At 47.4% G+C, this 27,791-nt stretch overlaps 1 pseudogene; it reads left to right on the top strand.

Moving 5' to 3' along the window:
* Positions 1-1,358: 1,358 nt before the first annotated feature.
* LOC149523666 (uncharacterized) overlaps positions 1,359-27,791 on the top strand; it is a 31,391-nt pseudogene continuing 4,958 nt past the window's right edge.

Below are 27,791 nucleotides of genomic sequence, written 5' to 3'. Positions count from 1 at the left end.
AGAATTTTTGGGAGGGTTCATGTAAATCATTTTAAATTCCTTGTTTAAAAGCTTTAAACTATGTAAATTGTACCTACTGCATATTTCTCAGCAGCATTGATATTTAGAGATGTAGGGTGTTCCTATGTAGTCTGAGGTGACTAAATGGATCAAGGAATTAGGACTATGGTGCTCCCCTATCAGGCCATATTACAGCCAGTCACCAATAGTTCTTACCTTGGGGAGGGGAGTTTATGATTCTAGTCCATTTCTCACTGTTATGTACATTACTAAAAACATGATTACAATTGACACCCTTTGTGAGGTGCCCCATGTTTTAAACACAACTCCTTAAGGCTGCTGAGCCTTATTTTCTATGTCTGATGAACTGCAGCTAATATCTCACCACCAGAGGCTACACTCACTGGCCGAGAGTCAGGTGACTAGCTGCAGACTGCTGATTGGACACCCCAAGTTTAAAGCTTCATGTTCCTATGTGCACCCAGCACAACTAGATGCTAGGACTATTGCTGACCATACTTCCGAGACCAAGATCCAGCCTCCTCACCTAGCTCCTTCCTCTTGCTTTTGTTATCACACCTTATTTTTAGGCCTTTTTTCTTTGCCCTAACTCCAGTTCCTGACTCAAGTTTGACTCCTGGCATGATTTCTGACTCTCTGGCTTTGACTCTTGATATGACTACTGACCACAAGGTCAGATCACATACATATAGGCCCTGACATCCTTATTAGTTTTGACAGCGCATTGGGGTTCCCCCTGATCCTGCCCCCCCATAGCAGCCAGAACAGACTTCCCCAGCCAGTAGAATAGAGAGGGTTTATTGCTTCTCCAGGATATAGCACAGCACAGATGTGATGCGGTTACAGGAGTCAGGGCCAGGGTGCCTCAGATCCCTTGGGCTAGGGGATCCATCGCCCCCTCAACCCTCAGCACTCCGCTTAGTCTGTTCCCTTCAGGTTCCCAGCCAGAAACTGCGTCGCTCCCAGACCCTGTCCCCCATCCAGGTGGCCTCTCCACCTCCCTTCCTTTGTCTCTCCCTCTGGGAAGAGACTTGTTTTCTGCTCAATCTGGGCCTAGGTGTCTGGGCCAATACACATGTGGGTGAGTTAGTGGGAATCACACATCACAGCACAGGGGAACCCCGGGTTACAGAGCAGACAGTACCCCCACTACGCCACATTAGCAGACAGTAGAGAGGCTGTGGGAATGGGAAAGGAGTCTGAATTGGAGAGCTTGTCCTTCTAGATCAGGCTTCAGATACCATGTTCTGTAGGAAGCTGGTGCTGTCACAGTTTTGTGTAAACACAGAAGGCTTCAGGTTTTGGAAGTTCTTTAAAAATCAAATCCTCTGCTTTCCATGATTACTGTTGACTTAAAGAGCAAGAAAAAGACCAGAAAGAATATGGAACCTTCAGAAGGTAAGTATTTCCTATTTGCGTTGAAACTCTGAAAGGAAAAATAATCACTAAATTGTTTTCCAATATTACTTTGAGTTTGCTTTTTTCTCTGCTGCCTCAGCATGTTATTAAGTTATCATGTTTTTATTTTCAGTTCTAACAATAAGACACTCAGCGCAGGAAGTGTGTTGTCTACAAAATATCTGAAAGGAGAACAGAAAAAATATGCTTCCCAAAATGGTTAGTCAGTTCAGAGAGTTAAATGGAGCTCACTGATTTAAGAAGGGCATGTGTGATGACACTATAAAATATGACTTTGGGGTATTGCTGGAGCTGCTGGTTTGACTGTGCAAGGATGGAGCTAACCACCAGCTGCTCCAAATAAATACCATGTGATTAAAAACAAATAATCTGTTGTGCCTTGAAAATGCCTCACAAAATTCTATTAACATTTTCTCAAATAATGGGAAAAGAAGTTGGATCAGATCCTAAGTGAGCATAGAGCAGTGTTACTCCAGCAACTTCAATATAGCTAAAGCAGTGTAGATCAATGGGAGACTGGACAACTTTGAGGAAAATTTCACCGAAGCATAGAAATTTGTAGAAAATTCCTCGTTCTTTATGGAGGGCCAGGTCATCACTGTTGTAAATTGGTGTAGCTCCTTTCACTTCAGTTTAGCTATATTGAGTGATGACAGCTGAGGATCTGCCCCAGAAACTCTGACATTTTAAAGGGGTAAAATTCCAATATTTCAGATTTCCGAGCCATTTTTTTTCATGGTTCAAATAATGACATTGATGGGACTAGCACTGTACAACTTCCCAAATAATCTACAAATACTAATATTTTTGCTTCACAAAGCAAAGCAATGCTCAATTAGCCTTGAGAATATGGTACTTGATTCTGTTCCCATTATCTCTAAGGGTATGTCTACACTACCACCCTAGTTCGAACTAGGGTGGTTAATGTAGGCAACCGGAGTTGCAAATGAAGCCCGGGATTTGAATTTCCCGGGCTTCATTTGCATATTGCTGGGCACCGCCATTTTGAAATGTCTGCTAGTTCGGACTCCGTGCCCGCGGCTACACGCGGCATGAACTAGGTAGTTCGGATTAGGCTTCCTATTCCGAACTACCGGTACACCTCGTTCCACTTTCAAGTAGGAATAAGGGTATATCTACACTGCCACTCTACTCGCTCGTTCGAACTAGGGTGGTAGTGTAGACATACCCTAAAGGATCTCCCAGAAAAGGGCTTATTTTCCGGAAAATCGCGTCTACACTGGCGCTTTTCTCCGGCAAAAACCCCAAGCCGGAAAAAAGCGGCAGCCATGTAAATGCAAATGCCGCGGGGGATATTTAAATCCCCCACGGATTTGCAATTCCAAAGTGTCTCATTAGCATCCCTTTTCCGGAAAGGGATGCCAATGTAGACACAACCCTAGAGTTTCAACTTATACAGTCATTAAACAATTATTGTCTGACCTCCCTCACAATTTCCCATAACTGTCAAAATTTAAATTGATGAAACAAGAAAAATGCTTAAAACAAATCATGAAGAGGGTATTTTGACAAACAATATTAATCTCTCTTCCTAAAATAAATCTGACCAGCCTATATATAACAAATACGTTCAAGAGGAAAAGTGTGAGAAGGATTTGCTAATTTATTTGTTTATTTGTCTCTTTATAGTGTTTACAATTAAGTTCAACAAGTTGTAGGTGTGAAAGGAATTTTAGGAATACCACATCTCTGTTTCCTACCCAAAGCAGACTACTGCATACTTCCTCTAATCTCTTACTCCTGTATTGTGATCTCCAGGTGCTCTGTTCTGCCTGAGCACTGATACCAGGGGGAAAGTGACTAAAGTCCAGTTTCTGAAGGGTGATGTGCTGGTGCCAGGTACGAGGTACAGGCTGAGGGATTTGGGTTTATGTAGTCTGCAGAAGAGAACAGTGAGGGGGGATTTGATAGCAGCCTTCAACTTCCTGAAGGGGGGATCCAAGGAGGATGGGAGAGGCTGTTCTCAGTGACAACGGATGACAGAATGAGGAACAATGGTCTTAAGTTGCAGTGGGGGAGATCTAGGTTGGATATTAGGAAAATCTGTTTCACTAGGAGGGTGGTGAAGTACTGGAGGGTTACCTAGGGAGGTGGTAGAAACTTCATCCCTAGAGGTTTTTAATCCCTGCTTGAGAGAGCTCTGTTTGGGATGACTTAGTTAGGGTTGGTCCTGCTTTGGGCAGGGAGATGGATTCAATGACCTGTCTTAGGATTCTATGAGTCTGTGATTTAGGAGTCCAATCACTTTCGCAAGGCAGCAGATTTGGTGTTGAGTGAGAGAAGAATAAAATTCAAGCACTGGAGAGGAAAAAGTGCTGGGATACAAAGTGGGATAGATAATGGTGAAAGGAGGAGGAAGGAAGGTGCACATGACTGAGCAAGTAGAGTGATAGACACTAAGGCTATGTTTATGCTGCCCACATTTTGCGCAAAAAATATGCAAATGAGGTGAAGCATGAAATATCACCATGCCTCATTTGAATAATTAATGTTTTTGCACAAGAGGCAAGGAGTCTATATAGCCCCTTTTTTTAGCAAAAAACTCCTCTTTTGCAAGAACTAGAAAAAAACATGGAAGAACGGCTCTTGCGCAAAAGCCTCTTGCACAAAAACAGAGCCTCATTAATTATGCAAATGAAGTGTGGCGATATTCCATGCTTTGCCTCATTTGCATATGTTTTTGAGCATGAGGTTATTGTGTAGACATAGCATAGGGGTTTGTCTACACAGCAGGGTTTTTCAATAAAAATGGCTGTTTTTCTGAAAAAACTACATTTACGTCCACAGTGTGTTTGTAATCCACACACCTAGGATATGTCTAAACTACATGGCTCCGTCGACAAAGCCATGTAGATTTGTTTGTTTGGCAAAGGGAAATGAAGCCGCGATTTAAATAATCGTGGCTTCATTTAAATTTAAATGGCTGCCGCGCTGAGCTGACAAACAGCTGATCAGCTGTTTGTCGGCTCAGCGCACTAGTCTGGACGCTCCCCTGCTGACATGAAAGCCCTTTATTGACCTCTCCAGTAAACCTCATCCTACAAGGCATAACAAGGAGGTCGATAAAGGGCTTTCAGGTTGCCGCGGGAGCGTCCAGACTAGCGCGCTGAGCCGACAAACAGCTGATCAGCTGTTTGTCGGCTCAGCGCGGCAGCCATTTAAATTTAAATGAAGCCGCAATTATTTAAATCGTGGCTTCATTTCCCTTTGCCGATCAGCCTAATCTACATGGCTCCGTCGATGGAGCCGTGTAGTTTAGACACACCCCTAATGTGGTTACCATGCAGTGGCACTTAGACCACAGCAACAGTTAAGGCCAAGAGATCTCTACAGCATGGGCTGGGAACCAGCTGTCTTTTAGCTCAGAGGGTAGAGGCTCTCATACTCCACTTCAGAGGTCCAAGGTTCAAATCCGCCTGTTGGTGGTTATACGTACTTTTGACAGAAAGTTGAAAGAATAGAGTTTTTCTGACAATGGTAAATCACTTTCTATGAGGAAGAAGTCTTTTTCCAAAGGAGCTTTTTCGGAAAAAGGTGTGGGTGGAAGAGGAAAAGAGGGGTTTTTTTTAAAAGAAGAGGCCTCCAGGAAATAACACAGGTGCCCTGGTTGCCACTCCATCCAAAGTAATCAGAACTCTATAGTTCCTGTCTCCTGGAACCTCTTAAAGTTGCAGGCACCCGGGACACGCCTTGTGGCAGGAAGCCGGCATTAGAGCAGCACCTTACTGGGTGGGTCTCCCTGCCACCCAGAATCAGAGCTATGACCAAGCCACAAGCCCCTCAAGACCCTCCTGGCCCTAACAGGGAAGAGCACCAGGGCTCCCAGGACCCAGCCAGGGGTAGCAAGCCATGTGCACCCTCCTAGATCCTGGAGCGTAGATCCTGCCCCTCCTCAAGTTGTGGGGAGAAGGGAAGGCCCTACAGGATCTCTGCTCCTGGTGCCAAAATCTATGGGAGCATGGCTGAGGTCCTGGTGGAGTGGGAACCCCCACCCCCGGACTTTAGAACAGGTACAGAGTAAAGTCAAGGAACTCTACCAGGGCTATGTGAGGGCCACAGAGTGAAGCTCGTTCTCCGGGGCAGGACCCCACTCCTGCTCCTATTAGTAGGAGCTGCACCAGATCCTGCGGGATGGCGAAGCACTTTCCACAGCTGTGGTGGTCGACTCCGGCATCGAGACACCCGCCATCACCTGCCCAAAGGTTGTGGAGGAGGAGGAGGAGGGATAGGAGGGGAAGGCGGAGAAGGACATGGTCAGAACCGTGACACTGAGCCTGGACCGGTACTCTTGGGCCACAGCATGTCACAGGCATCCTCTGAGGGCAGGGAAGGATCATCGGGTGAGTGCTCTCAGTTTTCCACACACACAGGGCAGGGGAGGTGGGTGCAGAGCAGATGGGATGTGAATGTTGCTTGGCCTGTTTGCCCAGGACATTGTGCTGCAGTTCATGCTCATGGAACCACATGCAGCAGTAGTGTGTGCCACGCAGCCTCAGGAGGCAGCTCCAGAGCACCCCCAGGATCCTGCTCACAGGCTCAGGGGAGACCACACACACATCTGACCCCTGGGGAGGATGCCCTTCCACCACCAGTCACCTCTGGAAGCAGGCTGGGCACAAGGGCACATGCACAACCCCACACAGGCTGAGGAATGTTGCACACATCACACGGGCATGCCAGGCACAGGTCTGTGTGTGGGCCACACGGAAAGCCAGGTTGCTCCAGGCCCCTCTCCCACCTATGGGATCCCACGATGGCCAGACACTTCCCGTGCATGGTTGTCAGTGGGTGGGGTGGGGGGGGGTGGGTTGGGGTGGGGAAGCAGGAATCATGGTCCCCTGGCACTGCAGGGCCTGCTATGCAGGTTACATATGGCCTTACTCTCAGGACAACCCTGTCCGCTGGCCCAAGGACTGTTGCTTGCTGCTCACAGAAGAGGGCATGTCCTCAGGGACAGTGTCTGTCTGCATGGATGACTGACCATCTCTCCCTCTTTATTCTCCATAGCCAGACCAGCCATCGCTGAGGGGTGATCCATGCCAACAGAGGCACCCACCCGACCCCAGGGGACCCGAAAGCACATGAGGGTCCATGAGGACCTCCTGAGGCTGCATCTTGAGTGTCCTGCATGACATGCAGCAGACCCTGGCACAGAAGGTCCAGGAGGACACTGAGTGGAGGACCCGCATGTAGGACCAGCTCATGTGTCAGGGAAAAAACATGTGTGCCATCATGTGTCAAATAATGGCACAACTGGCTGCTGTCAGTGTTCCTGTCTCCCATCCTCTTGCCCGCTGTGCTATGCCTATGCCCCCTCCCCCTGTCCCCAAGTGATGCCTATGCTCCCTTCCCCGGCCTCCTTGCCATTCCTAACCCTGCTCCAGCCCCTCCTCCTGTCCATCTCCCTGATGTCAAAGGCCCCACCCAACCCCAAGTATGCTGAGGTCCCCAGACCAGAGGTGGCGCTTCCAGCCGCCCCTCATACCACTCCCAGCCCTGAGCCTCCTCCTCCCTCCCCCCTTTAGGTTCTCAGGCTCCTTCCTCCCCAGTTTTTTTTTTTTTTTTATTGAAAGACAAATACAAAGTTTGTTATGCTGAAATCAGAACAGGTGTGTTTATTCTGAGGTCAGGGACGGGGCAAAGGGAGGGGTTGTGGTGGCAAAGGGATAGTGGAGCAAGGCACAGGCTCCTAATAGGGAGGCTCTGGGGAGAGCTACTGGGGTCCTTGAGAGAAACTCTCCGTCAGGGCCTCCTGGATGCACACCACCAACTGATGGGCCTGGCAGATGGCAGGTGTCTGCTGCTGCTCAAAGACCCTCCCTTAGTGGCCGGCCTGTTCCCCCCACAGTCTTAGGAAGGCCTCCTCCTTCCTCTCCACGATGTTGTAGAGGACACAACATGCTGAGACGACCTCAGGGAGCTTGTTTACCCCCATGTCAAGGCGGGTCAGGAGGCACTGAACCATGCCTTGAGGCACCCGAAGGCGCATTCCACCTGCATACTAGCCTGGCTGAGGTAGGCATTGAATTGGTCCCTGCTGGGGTCCAGGTGGCCGGTACATGGTTTCATAAGCCACAGCGTGAGGGGGTAGGCTGCATCCCCCACAATGCACAGTGGCACGTGCTCATTCCCAAGGGCAGCTTCGGCTCCATGACAAGAAGAATAATGCTGTGGCGTCCAAAAGCTGGGCAACCAAAGCATGCACTGCTAAAGCTTTACTGTCCCTCGGAGAGGCAAGCACACAGCAGAAGCAGAGAAATGGCTGTCCAGGAAGGGTCCCTTTAAGCGTGTCTCTCAGCTTGGCTTAGGCAACCGCACTTGGAAGCAACAGGTGACCTAATGCCCTGCCTGAACTGATTCTGGGTGGCCTTATACGTGAGATAGTGTCCAATCAGTGTGGACGCTATCTTTCAAAAAAGCAGAACACTTTTTCGTTGTGCTTTTGCTGTGTAGATGCTCTCTTTCAAAAAAAGTTTTTCCGGAAGATCTCGTCTGGAAAAGCTTCTTTCTTAAGAAGCGTGTAGCCTAAGTGATGAAGATGGAAGTGAGGTTGAAAAACTCAAGTGACACAGTTACTCTTTTTTTCTGAATTTTCTCCTCCAGAATAGCTTATCCCATAAGTGTTTAGAATTAATGCTGGAACTCCATTACTCTATTTTTCACTTTTAACATGGTAAGCGATTCATTCAGAGGAGTTAAGTCCAGTGACACACATGGTGTGTGAAATCACCACCAACAGTTGTGAGCCCCCCCCATTATACATAATAGGTAGGGTAATTACAAAGCCGTTTGGCCTAATTTTCCTAACTTAAAAAAATAATTCAGCTCATAACAGTATGTTAAGAGGCATTTTGTGTGTGTCTTTTTACCTTTTTATGTGAAAAAAAGACAGTTCTTGATTATTTGTATACATGTATGCACTTTTAATTTTATGTAAAAGGTTTATTTAAATATATACTTAAAATATATTTTGAAATAATTTTGTAGTGCTAATAGTCTATTTAGCACTTGAACATTTGCTCATGCATACTCGGAATGTAGCTGTACTTCAAAATCAGTTGTATGGATGCAGCAGAACTGCTCAGACATAATTTAGCCAGCTGGTGCGGAGAACTCCAAACTGTTTTAGAAGAATGTCAAAAAATCACTACCAAGACTAATCTCCTACCAATTAGCAGAATTCTTCATCCATAGATGGACTTGCTGTGTGTGCTAGTTCCCCTGCAGCACAACACAGAAAGAACATAACCAGAAATGCCTTGGCTGGTTAAGTTTTCGTTTTGTATTACACAAGGCTTCAAATTTGCTGCTGCATATGCTGCAGATTTCTTTATTCCACTATCACAACTCTGACATTGTAAAATAATTAAAAGGCATATGTGATTCTGTCTCAAATAATCTCATGGTGCCATAAAGCATCAAAAATTTAAGTATGTGACACTGCCTCTTATTGCATATATTAAGGCTAATTTCAAACTGGCATTCTCCTGAATTATATAGGAAGCCTAAAATAGTCACATTTCTGATTTTGGACTTGGGATGTCAAGCAGTAACCTTTCCACCTCCTGTTCCTATTTTATATAGTTGGTAAAAGTTTCATATTTATTTATCTATTAGGGCTCTGCAAAACTTACTTAATGAAACCCCAAACCAGGTAAAAATCAGCTGGCTTAGGGTTCCATGACCAACCCGAAGGATCTCCTAAAATTTAATTTCAGTATGCAATAAACTGAGGAAGACTTATTGTGCAGGGTAAATGTTGTTCTAAGATATTGACCCCTGTGAAGATTCTGTTGATTGAATTGTTTTCATTTTAATGCAAAGGCTATCATTGCAAATCAAAACTTAAAGATGGAATGCCTTTTAGGACTGACCCTCCTGAGTGTCTCATTGCTCCACTTGTATATATCCTGGTAAGGCCACATTTGATTTCACTAAATTAAAAAACTGGTCAAAACCACTATCTGCAATTGAGATGATGATGTGTGTGTGCGTGTGGCTTTTATACACTATTAAACATGACAAGATGCTGACTTGTTTGGAGATCATAAATGCCATTTTTCCATGAAGGCTGTAATTCACTTAAATAGCAAATAGATTAATTATAATCAATGATATTTATGTGAATATCAAATTAACTTCATACTCAAAGAAAGATCCCAAAGTTTATGCTGCCGGGCATTCAGAATTTCCATAGTCTTTATTTTCTTCCATATTCTATCTATAGCAATTAAGTTAAACTTCAAACAAGTTTTAAATAATTTGGCTCTGGGTCATTAAGTTAACACTGTCACTTTGTCATGCTTTTTCATTTACTTTAATTAGAGTGCACTCTAATAAATGATGGTTACAACATCTAACAAGTTGGATTTGATAGCCAAAGTCCAATGACAGCCTTGAGATGTTTGTTTCACCCTGTATGAAGATTTATTTGATTGCCATTGGTGTTGAGGTGTAATATTGGTATCTGAAATGTGCCCTTCATATGTTTGGGATTTCATTTCCCAAAAACTGCCAGAGACTTTAGAAGTAGCCAATGCCTTTTGACTTCTGGAGACATAAGCCAGATCTGGCTGAAAATAAGCTTACTGATGTAATGGATACCTAATCATACTTCTTTAGAAGTAAAGCAAGCTTCCTCCTGGACAAGAACTAGGAAGAACAAGGCATTTTCACTAGCGACCAAGTCAGGCATAAATCAGGAAATACTTGGCCCTACCTCAAGTGGATGAGGTAGATGAGGCTTTCTTCGGACAACTGAGAGAAGTTTCCAGATCGCAGGCTCTGGTTCTCATGGGGGACTTTAATCACCCTGACATCTGTTGGGAGACCAATACGGCAGTACACAGACAATCCAGGAAGTTTTTGGAGAATGTTGGGGATAGCTTCTTGGTACAAGTGCTGCAGGAGGCTGTGCGCAGCTTGACCTGCTGCTCACAAACAGGGAGGAGCTAATAGGGGAAGTAGAGATGGGTGACAACCTGGAAAGACAGTAGATTTCAGGATCCTGACTAAAGGAAGAAAAGAGAGTAGTAAAATACACACCTTGAACTTCAGAAAAGCAGACTTTGACTCCCTCAGAGACCTCATGGGCAGAATCCACTCGGATGCTAACATGAAGGGGAGAGGAACCCAGGAGAGCTGGCAGTATTTTAAAGAAGCCTTATTGAAGGCACAGAAAGAAACCATTCCAGTGCGTAGCAAGAGAAGCAAATATGGTAGGAGACTGGATTGGCTCACCAGGGAAATCCTTGGTGAACTTAAGCACAAAAAGGAAGCTTACGAAAAGTGGAAACTTGGACAGATGACTAGGGAGGAGTATAAATGTATAGCTCAAAATGCAGGGAAGTTATCAGGAAGGCAAAAGGGCAATTGGAATTGCAACACGCATGGGATATGAAGGATAACAAGAAAGGTTTCTACGGGCATGTTAGCAAGAAGGTGCTCAGAGAGAGTGTGGGACCCCTACTGGATGAGGGCAGTAACCTAGGGTAGGTCTTCACTACAGCACTAATTCGAACGAACTTAGTTCGAATTAGTTAATTCGAACTAAGCTAATTCAAACTAACGCTTCTAGAACTAAAAACTAGTTCGAATTAGCGTTTTGCTAATTCGAACTAGCGCGTCCACACTGATTGGACGCAGGGGGGCATTTAAGGGCAGCTGAAACCGGTTCTGGCAGGGCATCAGGTCAGTAGTTGCGTTGTGTGGCTGCTGTCTGAGGCTATCTGAGGCTCGAGCTTAAAGGGACCCCCCTGGACAGCCGGTTCTCAGCTTTTCCTGCTTGCTTGCCAACCTCGCTGAGGGACAGCAAAGCGTTGGTCTCTGTGCCCGTCTGTGTCGGTGTTTCCCTTCGGGGGGGCCGCCGCAGGTGGCAACATGGAGCCACGGCTCACCCTGCACCTTCTGGTGCATGTTCTGGACTTGCTGCTGCAAGCCTGCCAGCAATGGCTCGAGGCTGCCTGGCACCACCTGGTGAACGTCAGCCCCCTGCCTCTTCGCCTGGCCGCCCTGGGGGCCGTGGAGGAGCCGCGGCGGTGCCCTGGCACCGGCGTACCCCGCCGCATCTGGCGTCTGGACACCAGCACCGACTGGTGGGACCGCATCGTCCTGGAGCACTGGGAGGACCGACAGTGGACCCAGAACTTCAGGATGAGGAGGAACACCTTCCTGGAGCTCTGCGAGTGGCTCGCCCCTGCCCTGCAAAGAAGGGACACTCGCATGAGACCTGCCATCCCCCTCCAGAAGCGGGTGGCCATCGCCCTCTGGAAGCTCTCCACGCCAGACAGCTACCGATCCGTCGGGAACCAGTTCGGCGTGGGGAGATCCACCGTCGGAGCGGTGCTCATGCAGGTACGGCACTCGTCGGCCACCGAGCCGGGGGGAGGGGGGCTGCGAGGAGGGGATGGGCCGCCCCAGGGACAAAGGGGGGGCGGGAGGAGGCGAAAGTGCTCCGCACCGGAGGGGTCGGGCTGTCCCGGCCATACTACACGCTGCCAGGGAGGTTGCTTCCGGGAGTGGGGCGCGGGGCACTGCCAGGGCATGCACGCTCCCAGCCACCTGGGCGCCCCAGTGATTGGCGCTTTGCTGTGTCTCTCTCCGCAGGTGGTCAAGGCCATCAACCGGGTGCTGCTCCGCAGGGTGGTCCGCCTCGCCGACCCGGAAGCCGTCATCCGGGGATTCGGCGCCCTCGGCTTCCCCAACTGCGGGGGGGCCATCGACGGGACGCACATCCCCATCCGTGCCCCGGAACACCAGGCGTCCCGGTACGTCAACAGAAAGGGGTACTTCTCCGTGATCCTGCAGGCCGTGTGTGACCACCGGGGCCAGTTCACGGACATTAATGTGGGCTGGTCTGGCAAAGCACACGACGCCCGGGTGTACCGCAACTCCTCCGTGTGCCAGCGGCTGCAGGACGGGACCTTCTTCCCCGACCGCCACATCAGGGTCGGGAACGTGGACATGCCCGTCTGCCTGGTGGGGGATGCCGCCTACCCACTGCAGCCCTGGCTCATGAAGCCCTACACGGGGCACCTCAATCCCGCCTGCCAGGCCTTCAATGCCAGGCTGACCAGGGCCCGCATCGTGGTGGAGGGGGCCTTTGGGCGACTGAAAGCCCGCTTTTGATGCCTCCTCACCCGTCTGGACCTGGCCGAGCACAACATCCCTCCCGTGGTGGCGGCATGTTGTGTGCTCCACAATTTGTGTGAGCGAAAGGGGGAGGCTTTCCTGCCAGCCTGGATGGCTGAGGCTGACCGCATGGCTGGACACTACGGTCAGCCCCGCACCGCCGCCATCCGGGAAGCCCAGCGGGGGGCCGTCCGGATCCGGGAAGCCCTGTGGGAGAGCTTCCTGGTGGAGGAGAAGGAGGACTGACCTCTCCCTGCATGCCCCACTGGGGCCTTCTTCCTCCCTACCCCCCTTCCCCTTTCCCCTCCCTATCTACTGTAAAATAAAGACACCTGTTTTTGAAACAAAAACGTCTGTTTATTTAACATAACTGGGTGCGGGAAGGGAGGAATGAGGGTTGGAGAGGGGAGGGGGAAACCTGGGACGAGGGAGCTGGAAGGGGAGGGAAGGGAGGAAGGGAAAGGAAAGCTCAGGGGTGGGAGTCCGGCTGCCTCTCCCGTCTCGCCACACTGCGGGTCCGGGGGCGTCGGTGGGAAATGGTTGTGGAGGGTGAGGCAGGAGGGACAGGGGGTGTGGAGGAAGCAGGAGCGGAAGCAGGAGCGGGAGCAGGAGGAGCAGGGGGAGCAGGGGCAGCAGGAGGAGCAGGGGGAGCAGGGGGAGGAGAAAATGGGAAGCGGTCGAGCAGGATCTGGAGGTGACCTCGCAGGGCACGGCCCTGCTCCTCCAGGGCCTCCAGACTCCTCCGGCGCAGCCTGAGGTCCTCCTGGACCCAGTGGTCCTGGAGACGGAGCTGTTGATCCAGGAACCGGAGGTGCCGCCTCTGGTACTCCTCCTGGTTCCTGGCTGTCCTGCTTCCCCGGGCGCGGGCGGCTGCTGCAGGCAGGGTGGTGTGCCCTGCAGTCCCAGGTGCTGCGGCTGTGGTGCAACAAGACCAGTGGTCAATTTCCCCAGGGGCCCAGGTGTGTGAAACCCAGCTCCCCTCTGCAAGGCCAGGGCCCCTGCAGGATCCCCAGCTGCTGCTCCGTGGTGGGCAAGGCCCAGGCGCACGGTCCCGGGGCTCCCTCTCGCCCCAGCCCCCTGTACACATAAGGGGAACATGAGGGTACTCACAGGTGGACGCCTCCCCGGCCTCAGATGACACAGGCGAGCGGCTCTGTGGCGTGCCTCGGGGGTCCCGGATCCTGGGCAGGCTGGCGGCAGGCTCCTGGCTCTCAGAGCCCTCTTCCTCCTCCTCCGTGTCCAGGAGCGGTTCCTCTGCCCCGGGGTCAATCACGTCCCTGGGGGCAGAGACGGCATGAGCCCCCAGGAGGCGGTCCAGGGCGTGGAAGTGGGGGCAGGCCTCCGGGTCGGCCCCTGACTGGCAGGCCCGGGAGTAGGACTGCCGCAAGTCCTTAATTTTGCAGCCGACCTGCTCCCGGCTGCGCTGGTGGCCCCTGGCGGCCAGGCTGGCAGCCATGCGGCTGTAGACGGCCGCGTTCCTGTGGCTAGTGTGGAGATCATGGACATTGGAGGCTTCCCCCCAAACCTCGATGAGGTCCACGATCTCCGCACTTGACCAGGTGGGCGCCCGCCTTTTGCGCCCCCGGGCAGGGTCGTGGGAGCCGCCAGGCTGGTCGTGGGGAGCAGTGGAGGGCTGGGAGCCCTCAGATGGCTGGCTCATTCTGTGGCAGATGCAGGCTGTGCTGGCACGGGTGCTTGCAGCCTTGCAACTGGCACAAACTGTGTAACCAGCCCGTGGCCCTTTAAGGGCTCCAGGGCCGGGAGGGGGGCAATAGAGTTTCCCTGGTGTTGGCCAGAGTGGCCACCAGGGAAACCTGGGGAGCCTTAGCCTCCCACTAGTTCGAATTAAGGGTCTACACAGCCCTTAATTCGAACTAGCTAGTTCGAACTAGGCTTAATCCTCGTAAAATGAGGTTTACCTAGTTCGAACTAACATCCGTTAGTTCGAACTGACTTTGTAGTGTAGCCATACCCCTAGTGACAGATGATGTGGGGAAAGCTGAAGTACTTAATGTTTTCTTTGCCTCTGTCTTCACAGACAAGGTCAGTTCCCAGACTAATGTGTTAAGTGATACAATATGGGACGAAGGTGGACAGCCCCTGGTGGGGAAAGAACAGATTAGGAACTATTTAGAAAAGCTAAACGTACATAAATCCATGGGTCCAGATTTAATACATCCGAGGGTACTGAGGGAGTTGGCAAATGTAATTGAAGAGCCTTTGGCCATTATCTTTGAAAAGTCATGGAGATCAGTAGAGATCCTGGATGATTAGAAAAAGGCAAATGTAGTTCCCATTTTTAAGAAAGGGAAGAAGGGCAATCCTGGGAACTATATGCTGGTGAGTCTTACCTCAGTCCCTGGAAAAATCATGGAGGGAATCCTCAAGATATCCATTTTGAAACACTTGGAAGAGGGGAAGGTGATCAGGAATAGTCAGCATGGATTCACGAAGGGCAAGTTGTGCCTGACCAATCTGATTAGCTTCTACAATGAGGTAACTGGCTCTGTAGATATGGGGAAAGGAGTGGATGTGATATGCCTTGACTTTAGCAAGGCTTTTGATATGGTCTCCCACAACATTCTTGCCAGCAAGTTAAGGGAATTGGATAAATGGACGGTAAAATGGATAGAAATCTGGCTGGAAGGTCGGGCCCAGGAGGTAGTGATCAACGGCTCAATGTCAGGATGGTGGTCAGTTTCTGGTGGAGTGCCCCAAGGTTCAGTTCTGGGACCGGTTTTGTTCAACATCTTTATTAATGACCTGGATGAGAGGATAGATTGCACCCTCAGCAAATTTGCAGATGATACTAAGCTAGAGGGAGAGGAAGATATGCTGGAGGGAAGTCATACAGTCCAGAGTGACCTGGACAGATTAGAGGATTGGGCCACAAGAAATCTGATGAGATTCAACAAGGACAAGTGTAGAGTCCTTCACTTGGGATGGAAGAATCCCAAGCATTATTACAGGCTGGGGACTGAATGGCTAAGTAGTAGTTCTGCAGAAAAGGACCTGGGGGTTACAGTGGATGAGAAGCTGGACATGAGTCAAGGCTAATGACATGCTAGGTTGCATTAAAAGGAGTATTGCCAGCAGATCCAGAAATGTGATTACTCCTCTTTACTTGGCTCTGGTGAGGCCACCTCTGAAGTATTGAGTCCAATTCTGGGCCCCCAATTACAGAAAGGATGTAGATGCATTGGAGAGGGTCCAGCGGAGGATGACCAAAATGATTAGGGGGCTGGAGCATCTGACCTATGAGGAGAGGCTGAGGGAGATGGGTCTATTTAGTCTGCAGAAGAGAAGAGTGAGGGGGTATTTGATAGTAGTCTTCAACTTCCTGAAGGGAGATTCCAAAGAGGATGGAGAAAGGCTGTTCACAGTAGTGATGGATGGCAGAACAAGGAACAATGGTCTCAAGTTGCGGTGGGAGAGGTCCAGGTTGGATATTAGGAAATACTATTTCACTAGGTGGGTGGTGAAGCACTGGAATGGGTTACCTAGGAAAGTATTGGAGTCTCCATCCCTAGAGGTGTTTAAGTCCTGGCTTGGTTGATTTAATTGTAATTGGTCCTGCCTTGGGCAGGGAGCTGGTCTTGATGGCCTTCTAAGGTCTCTTCCAGATCTATGATTCTATGTTTCTATGATTTTTCTAGTGAATAGAGTGTATGAGTGAGAGATTAACAAAAGCTAATATATTGCATCTTCCATTACTGGCTAGTGAAATGCATCACCTTTTTTTTCTTGATGTTCTTCCTGGGAAAGATGTGGATCTGGGTACTTAGGCAAGTCAAGGTTACCCTTCCCAACTGTGCCTGTGGTCATTAATTAAGTACACTTTCGGCAATGCCCTTCCTTGCTTTCTGCTAAGGCGACTCTCATTGCAATGAAATCACCTTCCCAACATTTCTCCTGTTGCTGTTTTGAAGTTCCCTAATGGGAACACAACCTCGGACACTAGAGAATCTATTCTCTCTTGAATGAATCTTTCATCCAACTGAACAAAGCAGCAGGTTGTTGAATATAATTCACAGCTTTGAATGGTGTGTTGAAAATTCCTTTTATTTTTTTTGAGTACTTCTCGTGAGTGAGAGTGTGGGGCCCCTACTTGATGAGGGCAGTAACCTAGTGACAGATGATATGGTGAAAGCTGAAGTACTTAATGTTTTCTTTGCCTCTGTTTGAAATAACAGCCGTTATTTTGAAATAACAGCTGTTATTTCGAAATAACTTTCCTAGCTCCTACACAGCCAAACTGCTATTTTGAAATTAATTTAAAATAGCAGAGTGCTTATTTTAAATTTGGTAAACCTCATTATAGGAGGAGTTATGCCAAATTTGAAATAGCTAATTTGAAATAAGCACTGTGTAGATGCTTATTTCGAAATGGGGGCCTCCAGCCCTTCCCAGGGTGCCCTGGTGGCCACTCTGGGCACAACCAGGAAAACTCCTCTCCCTCCCCCCAGTCCCAGAGCCCTTAAAGGGGTAGAGTCTGGCCACAGTACCTGTGCCAGCTCCAGGCCTGCCAGCACAGAGCCAGCAGTCGCTGCCCCTGACCCAGTGGTCCCACCATGAGCCAGGCAGCCAGAGCCAGCCAGCCCTCCACTGCTCCCCAAGCCCAGTCCCCCAGCTCCCAGGAGCCTGCCAGGGGCCGGAGAAGGTGGGCACCTTCCTGGTCCAGTGCGGAGATCATGGACCTCATTGAGGTTTGGGGGGAGGCCTCCAATGTCCACGATCTCTGCACTAGACACAGGAACACGGCAGTCTACAGGTGGATGGCTGACAGCCTGGCCACCAAAGGCTAGGAGTTGGTACACATGAAAATTAAGGAGCTGTGGCAGGCATATGCCAGGGCCACAGGGGGCAGGTCTCACAGAGGTCTCACACCTGCCCCTATTTTGATGCCCTGGACCGCATCCTGGGGAGCGGGATGATCCATTGCACCCCGTGGGTCATTGATCCTGGAGCAGAGGGCCCTGACCAGGGCATGGAGGAGGAGTGCTAGGAGCTGCAGGAGCCCAGAGGGAGCGTTCCATGCAGCCAGGATCCCCGAGCTGTCCCAGCAGACCTGTCACCAGTGTTATTCAGGGAAGCAACAGAATGTGAGTGCCATCACTGTCCTTTTATGGGGCGGGGGGGGGAATCAGGGACAGTGTGCGTGAGCCTTGCTTACCACGGATCATGCACCAACCTGTGCACATGCGAGCATGTGCAGTGTCACCCCTGGGGACATGGCCCCAGCTGGCTGCCACCAATGAGTCCCCTGCATCTGCGGTGCTAGGATACAGTTGGCCCAGTGAGACCCCCCACCCCGGAGCCCTGAGCTTCCCCTTCCCCTTCTTCTCCTTGCTTCCCCCTTCCAGCTCCCTCCTTCCAGGTTTCCCCCTTCCCTCTCCCAGCCTCTCTTCTCCCCTCTCCCGCCTCCTTTTCCCAGTCTCACCAGAGTTTCATTCCCCCCCCCCCCAGTTTTGTTAAATAAAGACGGTTCGTGTTTATGGAAAAAATGTGTATTTTATTTGACATCAGGAAGGGAGTTTGCGGGGAGTAAGTGGAAGGATGTGAGGGAGGAATGAGGCACAAGCCCCCGGTGGGGCAGACCAGGGAGACTGTTAGTGCTCCTCAGAGGGGAAGCTCTCTCACAGGGCCTCCTGGATACTGACAGCCCCCCAATGGACCTCCCAGATGGCAGCCAGCAGCAAGTGCAGCCAGGAACACAGCAACACATCCAAGAGAAGCCCCAGAGTGCCCAGGGACAGCTCTGGCTCCATGTTGCTGAGTGCTGTGAAGTCCTGAGTGAGGACAACCAGAGCACGCAGAGACAAAAATGCTTTTCTGTCCCTCATTGAGGTAGACAAGCAAGCAGGGAACCTGAGAACTGGCTGCCCGGGGGAGGGGAGAGGGGAGGAGCGGGAGGGTGCCCTTTAAGCACAGACCTCAGTTAGCCTCAGGCAGCAGCCCCACACAATAAGTCCTGACCTGGTGCCCTGCCAGCCTTAAATGCGATTCAGAGTCCACTCCGTGTGGATGTGCTATTTCAAAATGTATTTTGTATGTAGACGCTTTATTTTGAAATAAGCTATTTCAAAATAAGTATTTCGAAATAATGGTATAGTGTAGACATACCCAAAGTGTCTGAGGCAGAGCTGTTGCTTTCCAAGTTGAATGTCCATGTTGTTCTCCATTGTTCAGATTTTGAAAGGAAACAAATGCCCTCTTGCTGAAGCATCCTGGTGTTTGCTCCTGAAAAGGACAGAGCAGAGCTAGTAGAGGTGAGTACAATGCTGCTGAATGTGACTTTTTATTTTTATTTTTAAAATGCGGAATAATATGTTAATTCTAGGCTTTCTAAAATACAAAAATGAGGCAAGGAATTAATAAATATACAATTGAGTGAGTCCAGATCAAAGTGGGTTGATTTACAGTCTTGTTATTCAGGAGTGCTATCTCTCAGGCAACAGTCAGTGGACAGTACAGATGCAGGAGCAAGGACCCTCGTATTCCCCATATTTTATTATGCTTCAATTCACGAAGACTGGACATCCCTGCGGAAAATTATCTGATGCTTTAGAAAAATGACATCTCTCCTTCCACCTAAAATGCTCCTCAACCTTTTTGCAATGCTGTGAGAGAGGAGGAATAAATAGGAAACAACAAAAGAAGGCGAAGGCTCAGTGATACTTCCATGGCTTTGCATGACTTGTTGATGCTAAAGAGCCAGGGAGGCCCTAACTACATAGTCTTGGTGAGTAAGAAATGCTGTGACTTTTGTATGACTGGTGAGGTTTGGGAATATTTTCTGTTGCACACCTGGGAGTTTCCATTGGTGATACTACATGGCTGAATATAAGGTGTAGGTATTGAATGGAGCTCGGTAATAATAATAATAATAATAATAATAATAATAATAATAATAATAATAATAATAATAATAAGTGCACCTGTACAGCGTTTATCTATGTAATATTTGCATCCATGGCTTAGTTTCTCATTATCCCTGAAGATCCTGAACACAGCTCAAGAAGATTGTTGTGATCTAGTTCTCTGCTTTAAAGATCAAAAACAATTTGTTCATTGAAGTCACAGGTGATTTCACTGTAAATGTTACAAGAATTCAAAAGACAATCTAATTTATTGATTTTTAAAATATCTTTCCTCTTAAAATTCAAAAGACAATCTAATTTATTGATTTTTAAAATATCTTTCCTCTTAAAATACACATACCTAATCTTAAAGGCCTGAGAGTTTGGCTGGTGCAGGTACTGTGACATTGCACCCAAAAAGATATTTGTTATTAGTAAGAATGTCCTAAGAGGAATTTAATTCCTTTTCAGAGCTGGCGACAGACTTCTCTGTGTCCGGGGAAATGTGGGGGGTGGAGCTTGGGTCTGGGCCCTCCAAAAGGGCTGGGGCCTTGAACAGAAGCAGGGCTCACGTAGTCAGACCTCAGAACCACCTGCGGCTCAAATAGCAATTTAAAGGGCTCAGTAAGTAACAGCCTAGAGCCCCAGACCCTTTAAAATTGCTGGCCCTGGGGTAACTATTCCTTTTGACCTCACCACACATCAGCAGCCCTTTTCCTTTGCTATAAACTATGTATTTAAGTCAAAAACAGGAAGAGAGAATGCAAATCAAAACAAGACAGAGAAAAGTCTAGTTAGTGCATTTCTCCTTTGCTAAAGTGCCAGATGGTAATTATATGACTATAGTTATATGCTCATTGAAAACAAACAAGTAAATATGTGTCTATCCATCAGCTTGCACTCACCTGTTCTTGGCGAACTGAAAAAGTGAAAAACAACACCTTGGCTTCATTCTTCATGAGAGAAGGGAGAAACATCCAGGAAATGGTTAATGACTATCAGTCTGTTTCATGTTCCAAAGAAGGGGTGTGGGTGACAGACGTCTCAGGAACCTGCTGTCATCAGAGGAATAGCTTAGTTTGGTGCTGTGTTTGAATAATAAATGTATTCTGAGGCATGGGCTTGAAGGAGACTCTCTAGCATGTATGTCACTGGTTCTTTCCTGGGCTGGGAACAGCTTACACCACCTTACAGTCCTGCACAGCTTGGTGCAAGACTAACAAGGTAATATATACCTTACCAGCAAAATAACCCAGTGTTGATCTGGTCCTTATGGAGGGGCTCAGGGCAAGTAGCTGGGAGTGAGGGGGGTTCAGGAGTCAGGGCAGGGGCTTGTGGATGTGGGGGGTCTTGGAACACTGGATGGGGAGTTGCAGGAGTCAGGGTCATAGACTCATAGAATCATAGGACTGAAAGGGACCTCGAGAGGTCGTCGAGTCCAGCCCCCCGCCCTCAAGGCAGGACCAAGCTCCGTCTACACCATCCCTGACAGATGTCTATCTAACCTGTTCTTAACTATCTCCAGAGAGGGAGATTCCACCACCTCCCTTGGAAATTTATTCCAATATTTGACCACCCTGACAGTTAGGAATTTTTTCCTAATGTCCAATCTAAACCTCCCTTGCTGCACTTTAAGCCCATTACTCCTTGTCCTGTCCTCAGAAACCAAGAGGAACAAATTTTCTCCTTCCTCCTTGTGACACCCTTTTAGATATTTGAAAACCGCTATCATGTCCCCCCTTAATCTTCTTTTTTCCAAACTAAACAAGCCCAGTTCATGAAGCCTGGCTTCATAGGTCATGTTCTCTAGACCTTTAATCATTCTTGTCGCTCTTCTCTGTACCCTTTCCAATTTCTCCACATCTTTCTTGAAATGTAGCGCCCAGAACTGGACACAGTACTCCAGCTGAAGCCTAACTAGTGCAGAGTAGAGCGGCAGAATGACTTCACGAGTTTTGCTTACAACACACCTGTTGATACAACCTAGAAACATATTTGCTTTTTTTGCAACAGCATCACACTGTTGACTCATATTCAACTTGTGGTCCACTATGACCCCTAGATCCCTTTCCGCCATGCTCCTTCCTAGACAGTCGCTTCCCATCTTGTATGTATGGAACTGATTGTTCCTTCCTAAGTGGAGCACTTTGCATTTCTCTTTATTAAACTTCATCCTGTTTACCTCTGACCATTTCTCTAACTTGCTAAGGTCATTTTGAATTATGTCCCTATCCTCCAAAGAAGTTGCAACCCCACCCAGTTTGGTATCATCTGCAAACTTAATAAGCGTACTCTCTATCCCAATATCTACATCATTGATGAAGATATTGAACAATACGGGTCCCAAAACAGACCCTTGCGGAACTCTACTTGTTATCCCTTTCCAGCAGGATTTAGCACCGTTAACAACAACTCTCTGACTACGGTTATCCAGCCAATTATGCGCCCACCTTATCGTGGCCCTATCTAAGTTATATTTGCCTAGTTTATCAATAAGAATATCATGAGAGACCGTATCAAATGCCTTACTAAAGTCTAGGTATATGACATCCACCGCTTCTCCCTTATCCACAAGGCTTGGGTCATGGGGTGAGGTGGGGTTCAGGGAGGGAGTGGGGGTACAGGTGTCAGGGCAGGATGTTGAAATGTGTAGGGGACTAAGGGCAGGGGGTTGGGTTGGCCCCTGGGTCTTAGGTTCCCCACCCCTGGTTTAAATTGAGACTTTTTGTGGAAATACATCAGTTTCAAGAAAACTTTTGTTGGAAAGGTTTCTCAGTTTGGCATTTAGAAAACAATTAGGGTACGTCTAGACTACATCCCTCTTTTGACAGAGGGATGTAAATTAGACACTTCAAAATTGCAAATGAAGCCAGGATTTGCATTTCCCATGCCTCATTTGCATAATTGCGTCATGGTGCTCGTTCGAAAAGGCGCTAGTTCGAAAGTAAAAATGCAGTCTTGCGGTTTACAGGATCTTTTGAAAGGCTTCTATTTTCGAAAGAACTGCATCTGGACTGCAGTTTCACTTTCAAAAGAGGGCCATGACGTGATTATGCAAATGAAGCATGGGACATTCAAATCGTGGCTTCATTTGCAATTTCTAAGTGTCTAATTTACATCCCTCTGTCGAAAGAGGGATGTAGTCTAGACACATCCTTAGGGTATGTCTACACTACCACCCTAGTTCGAACTAGCGGGGTAATGTAGGCATACCGCCCTTGCAAATGAAGCCCGGGATTTGAATTTCCCGGGCTTCATTTGCATAAGCGGGGAGTTGCCATTTTTAAAACCCCGCTGGTTCGAACCCCGTGCAGCGCGGCTACACGGGGCTTGAACTAGGTAGTTTGGACTAGGCTTCCTATTTGAGGTGTACCGGTAGTTCGGAATAGGAAGCCTAGTCCAAACTACCTAGTTCGAGCCCCGTGTAGCCGCGCTGCACGGGGTTCGAACCAGCGGGGTTTTAAAAATGGCGGCTCCCAGCTTATGCAAATGAAGCCCGGGAAATTCAAATCCCGGGCTTCATTTGCAAGTGCGGTATGCCTACATTACCCCACTAGTTCGAACTAGGAGGGTAGTGTAGACATACTCTTAGTTTGGTCTTGGGAGACCCAAGCCCAAAGGCTCAGTTCTGCCTTAACCCTGGTCTCCCACATTTTAGCTGAGTCTTGGCTGGGAGTCTCTCCCCTTTCCCCCTGTTTTTCTGCATAACATTTTCAAAAGCTCTTGGGTTCATCCCGTTGAAAAAGGGATTTATTTTTTGAAATCTTGAAAATATTTACCAGATGGAGTAACACTTTCCTGCCCAGCTCTAACATCTAAATTAAGGTAAAAAACAACAAATGGTCTGGTAGCATTTTATAGACTAACAAAATATGTAGATGGTATCATGATACCATCTTCATGTTTTGTTAGTCTATAAAGTGCTACCAGACCATTTGTTGTTTTTTTCTGTAACAGACTAACTCGGCTACCACCTGAAGCTCCTAAATTAAAGTAGACATCCCAAATTACTGGGTGCTTTTGAATATTGTGGTTATGGTCTCTATGTGTCTTATTTCCCTTCTCTATAAAAATGAGGGAACTAAGATTTAATTCACAGAGACATTTTGAAGTTTAATGCAATAAGGTTTATAAAGTGCTTTGAAATCTTGAAATGGAAAATACTATGATTACTATATACATATAGTATATAGTAATCGTGTGTGTGTGTTTGTGTGTATGTGTGTGAAATGTAACTACGGAGTCTTAATCATCTTGTGTCATAATCTTTGGTGAACAGCTGGTTTGTCCATGTACTACATTAATAGACTGTAGTTATTATGTACAGCTATGCCAGATCATTTTACTTGTACATTTACTGGCATACAAACTCAAAAAAGGTAGAATTACACATTTATCATCCCTGGGCTAACAAAATGAGATTAGATAATCTTCTAAAAATTACCCTCTGAAGTAAATTAGATTACAAGCAATGTGTTCACAAAACCCAAGAGAGAACAAAGCTTTGTGGATTCAAGTTATAATACCATAGAGCAGAACAGTTTCTCTAACTAGACTCCTGAATCTATTACAGAGAGAGGAGGAATATATGTGCCACTGGCCTCCTAGTAAACCAATCAGAAACATATATTTATTGTGCTAAAAGTGGGTGTGAGGCTGAGGGAGAGCTGACAATTTTTCTACCTTCCAGCTATGAGTGAAAATGATTCTATTATAAGCCATGGAAACAAAAGGAAGGGCATCAGTTTTCATCCCTGGGCATAGGTAAATTCTTAATAATTAGAATAATTGTTCTGATCCGTCACTGATTTACCAGTGACATTAATAGGAGCAGGACTGGGACCATTGATACTTGTTCATTATGGTGTAGAATTGAAATTATACATCTTAGAAATTAACTGTCCTGTCCTGAGCTGCTTGGTCTGTGACCCAAGTCAGAGCTCAGAAAGGCCATTAGTCCTCTTGTGAACTTACCATGGAAGTTCAGTCTGCTTATACAGATATGTTTTAGTCAGGGGAGGAGGGTCGAGGAACAGAAAACTTATGCTACACAGTAGACACTCCAGCTGAGAGAAGCCATTTACCAGGGAATAAATTAGGGTATGTCTACACTGGCCCACTAGTTTGAACTAGGGAGGCTAATGTAGGCATTTGAAGTTGAAAATTCCATGAGGTGTAACAGTTAACTCGAACTAAGCACTTAGTTTGAGTTAACGTTAGACTGCCGCATGTAGCCACGGGCAGTTAGTTCGGACAAGGGGATTTAAAAATGGCACCCAGATGGGAAGATGCAAATAAAGCCCGGGATATTTAAATCCCGGGCTTCATTTGCAACTTCGAATGGCTACATTAGCTTCCATAGTTCAAACTAGGAGGCTAGTGTAGTCATATCCTTATATATTTTTCCATTTCAAATGTCACTTTTTTAAAATAAGCAGACCACTATCAAAATAAATGCTTCCATCACTTATTATCCATCAGCTCTACTTTGCTAGTATTCAGATTATTATTGAACCATTTAGCACATCTCTCAAAAAACTTTTTGGCATCCCCTAGTGTATGCTTAAGAAAATTGACTCTAAATAAAAAAAAGTGATATACAACCCTAATGAAAATGTTAAAGTCTCAGTCAACCAGTTCTTTGAGGGAAATGTTATTTCTAGCAGAAGCACAGGTGATGTTGCTGGGGTTCTACCTCCCAGCAGTTCTCTTTCCAGTGATGATATTTTAAAATACCAGATTGTTGGGAAGGATAGACCTTATGCCCATATCAATTTCTGTTAAAAGGAAGAGATTTCCCCCAGAATCCTTGCTATTAGGAATCAATATTTAATACATGTAGCTTTCAGGATCATTCACCAAAAGAAGCAGTATAGTTTGGCTTTGGGTACAGATGACTCAAAATGTTAAATTCAGATATGGTCTTCTTAAAGACTGGAAGATTTGGTCTGGTTATAGGAAGTACCATGAGCACTAAAGTTTGGTCTGCATCTAGATTGTAATTTACCCATTTAAGTTGGTTCATACCTATGCTCTATCTTAAACAAATCTCTAGTAGAATCATAGAATCATAGAGCTGGAAGAGACCTCAGGAGGTCATCAAGTCCAGTCCCCTGCCCAAGGCAGAACCAATCCCAACTAAATCAACCCAGCCAGCAATTTGTCAGATGGAGACTTAAAACCGCCAGGAATGGAGATTCCACCACCTCCCCAGGTAACCCATTCCAGTAATCCACCACCCTCCTGGTGAAATAGTTTTTCCTAATATCCAACCTAGACCTTTCCCACTGTAATTTGAAACAATGGCTTCTTGTTCTGCCATCCATCACTACTGTGAACCGTCTTTCTCCATCCTCTTTGGAACCTCCCTTCAGGAAGTTGAAGACTGCTATCAAATCCCCCCTCTTCTGCAAACTAAACAAACCCAACTCCCACAGTCTCTCCGCATAGGTCATGTGCTCCAGCCTTATCATTTGGGTCACCCACCACTGGACCGTGTCCAATACGTCCACATCCTTTCTATAGTGGAGAGCCCAGAACTGGACACAATATTCCATATGTGGCCTCACCAGAGCCGAATAAAGGGGAATAATCACTTCTCTCGATCTGCTGGCAATGTTCCTCCTAATGCATCCTAATATGCCATTAGCCTTCTTGGCTACAAGGACACACTGTTGACTCATATCCCTCTTCTTATCAACTATAATCCCCAGGTCCTTTTCTGAAGAACTGCTACTTAGCCATTCAGTCCCCAGCCTGTAACAATGCTTGGAATTCTTCCGTCCCAAGTGCAGGACTCTACACTTGTCCTTGTTGAAACTCATCAGATTTCTTTTGGCCCAATCCTCTGATGTGTCCAGGTCACTCTGGACCTTATGACTGCCCTCCAGCATATCTTTCTTTCCCCCTAGCTTAGTGTCAGCTGCAAACTTGCTGAGGATGCAATCTATCCCCTCATCCAAAATAATGATGTTGAACAAAACTGGTCCAAGAACAGATCCTTGGGGCACTCCGCTAGAAACTGACTGCCAACCTGCAGTCAGACATCGAGCTCTTGATCACTACCCGTTGGGCCTGACAGTCTAGCCAGCTTTCTATCTATCTTATCCATCCATTTATCCAATCCATATTCCCTTAGCTTCCTGGCAAGAATATTGTGGGAGACCGTATCAAAAGCTTTGCTAAAGTCAAGGTATATCACATACACTTACTTTCTCATATCTACAGAGCCAGTTATCTCATCATAGAAGCTAATCAGATTGGTCAGGCATGACTTGCCCTTTATGAATCCATGTTGAGTATTCCTGATCACTTTTCCCTCTTCCAAGTGCTTCAGAATGGATTCCTTGAGGATCCCCTTCATGATTTTTAGTAGAAGCCACTTAAATGTTAGAAATAATTATATGAAATAGTATATTAATTTAACACTACAACAGAAGTAGTTGGACAAAACAAAGAAAGGTTTGACTAAATCCAATTTGAAGAAGAAAGCCAGGCCATGGATCTTTAGCTTAATTCATGTGTGACTTAACACATTACAAAGGCAATTTGCCCTCTGAATATTCACATCTCCAGACCAACGCTATGAATGACCCACTTCTACCTTGTCTTGGTTAGCTTTATTAACACAAGCAACTTCTCTCTTATAGGGTATGTCTACACTACCCCGCTATTTTGAAATAGCGGGGTAATGTAGGCATACCGCATTTGCAAATGAAGCCCGGGATTTGAATTTCCCAGGCTTCATTTGCATAAGCGGGGTGCCGCCATTTTTAAATCCCCACTGGTTCGAACCCCATGTCGCGCAGCTACACGTAGCACGAACTAGGTAGTTCGAACTAGGCTTCCTAGTTCGAACTACCGTTACTCTTCATTCCTGCTAGGGCCCGAAGAAGGTGGGCACCTTCCTTGTCCATGGTGGAGATCATGGACCTTATTCAGGTTTGGGAGGGATGCCCCCAGCATCCATGATCTCCGCACTAGATGGAGGAACGCGGCCATCCATGGCAGGAAAGCTGCCAGCCTGGCCACCAAAGGCCACATACGAACCTAGGAGCAGGCTTGCATGACCATCAAGTTGGTCCAGTGAGACCCCCAACCCTGAGCCCTGAGTTTCCCTTCCCTCTTCTTCCCCTTGCTTCCCCCTTCCAGCTCCCTCCTCTCAGGTTTCCCCCTCCCCTCTCCCACGCTCTCTACTCCCATCTTCCACCTCCTTTCCCTAGTCTCACCAAACTTTCATTCCCTCCCCTCCCAGTTTTGTTAAATAAAGAGAGTTTGTATGTATGAAAATATGTGTATTTTATTTGACATCAGGAAGGGGGGCTAGTTAGGGGTAAGTGG

Source organism: Pelodiscus sinensis, chromosome 13 (genome assembly GCF_052426305.1).
Source record: "Pelodiscus sinensis isolate ZL-2025 chromosome 13, ASM5242630v1, whole genome shotgun sequence".
Taxonomy (NCBI): domain Eukaryota; kingdom Metazoa; phylum Chordata; order Testudines; family Trionychidae; genus Pelodiscus; species Pelodiscus sinensis.
The sequence above is the reverse complement of the archived record's forward strand: the minus strand, read 5'-3'. Positions and strand labels throughout refer to the sequence as shown.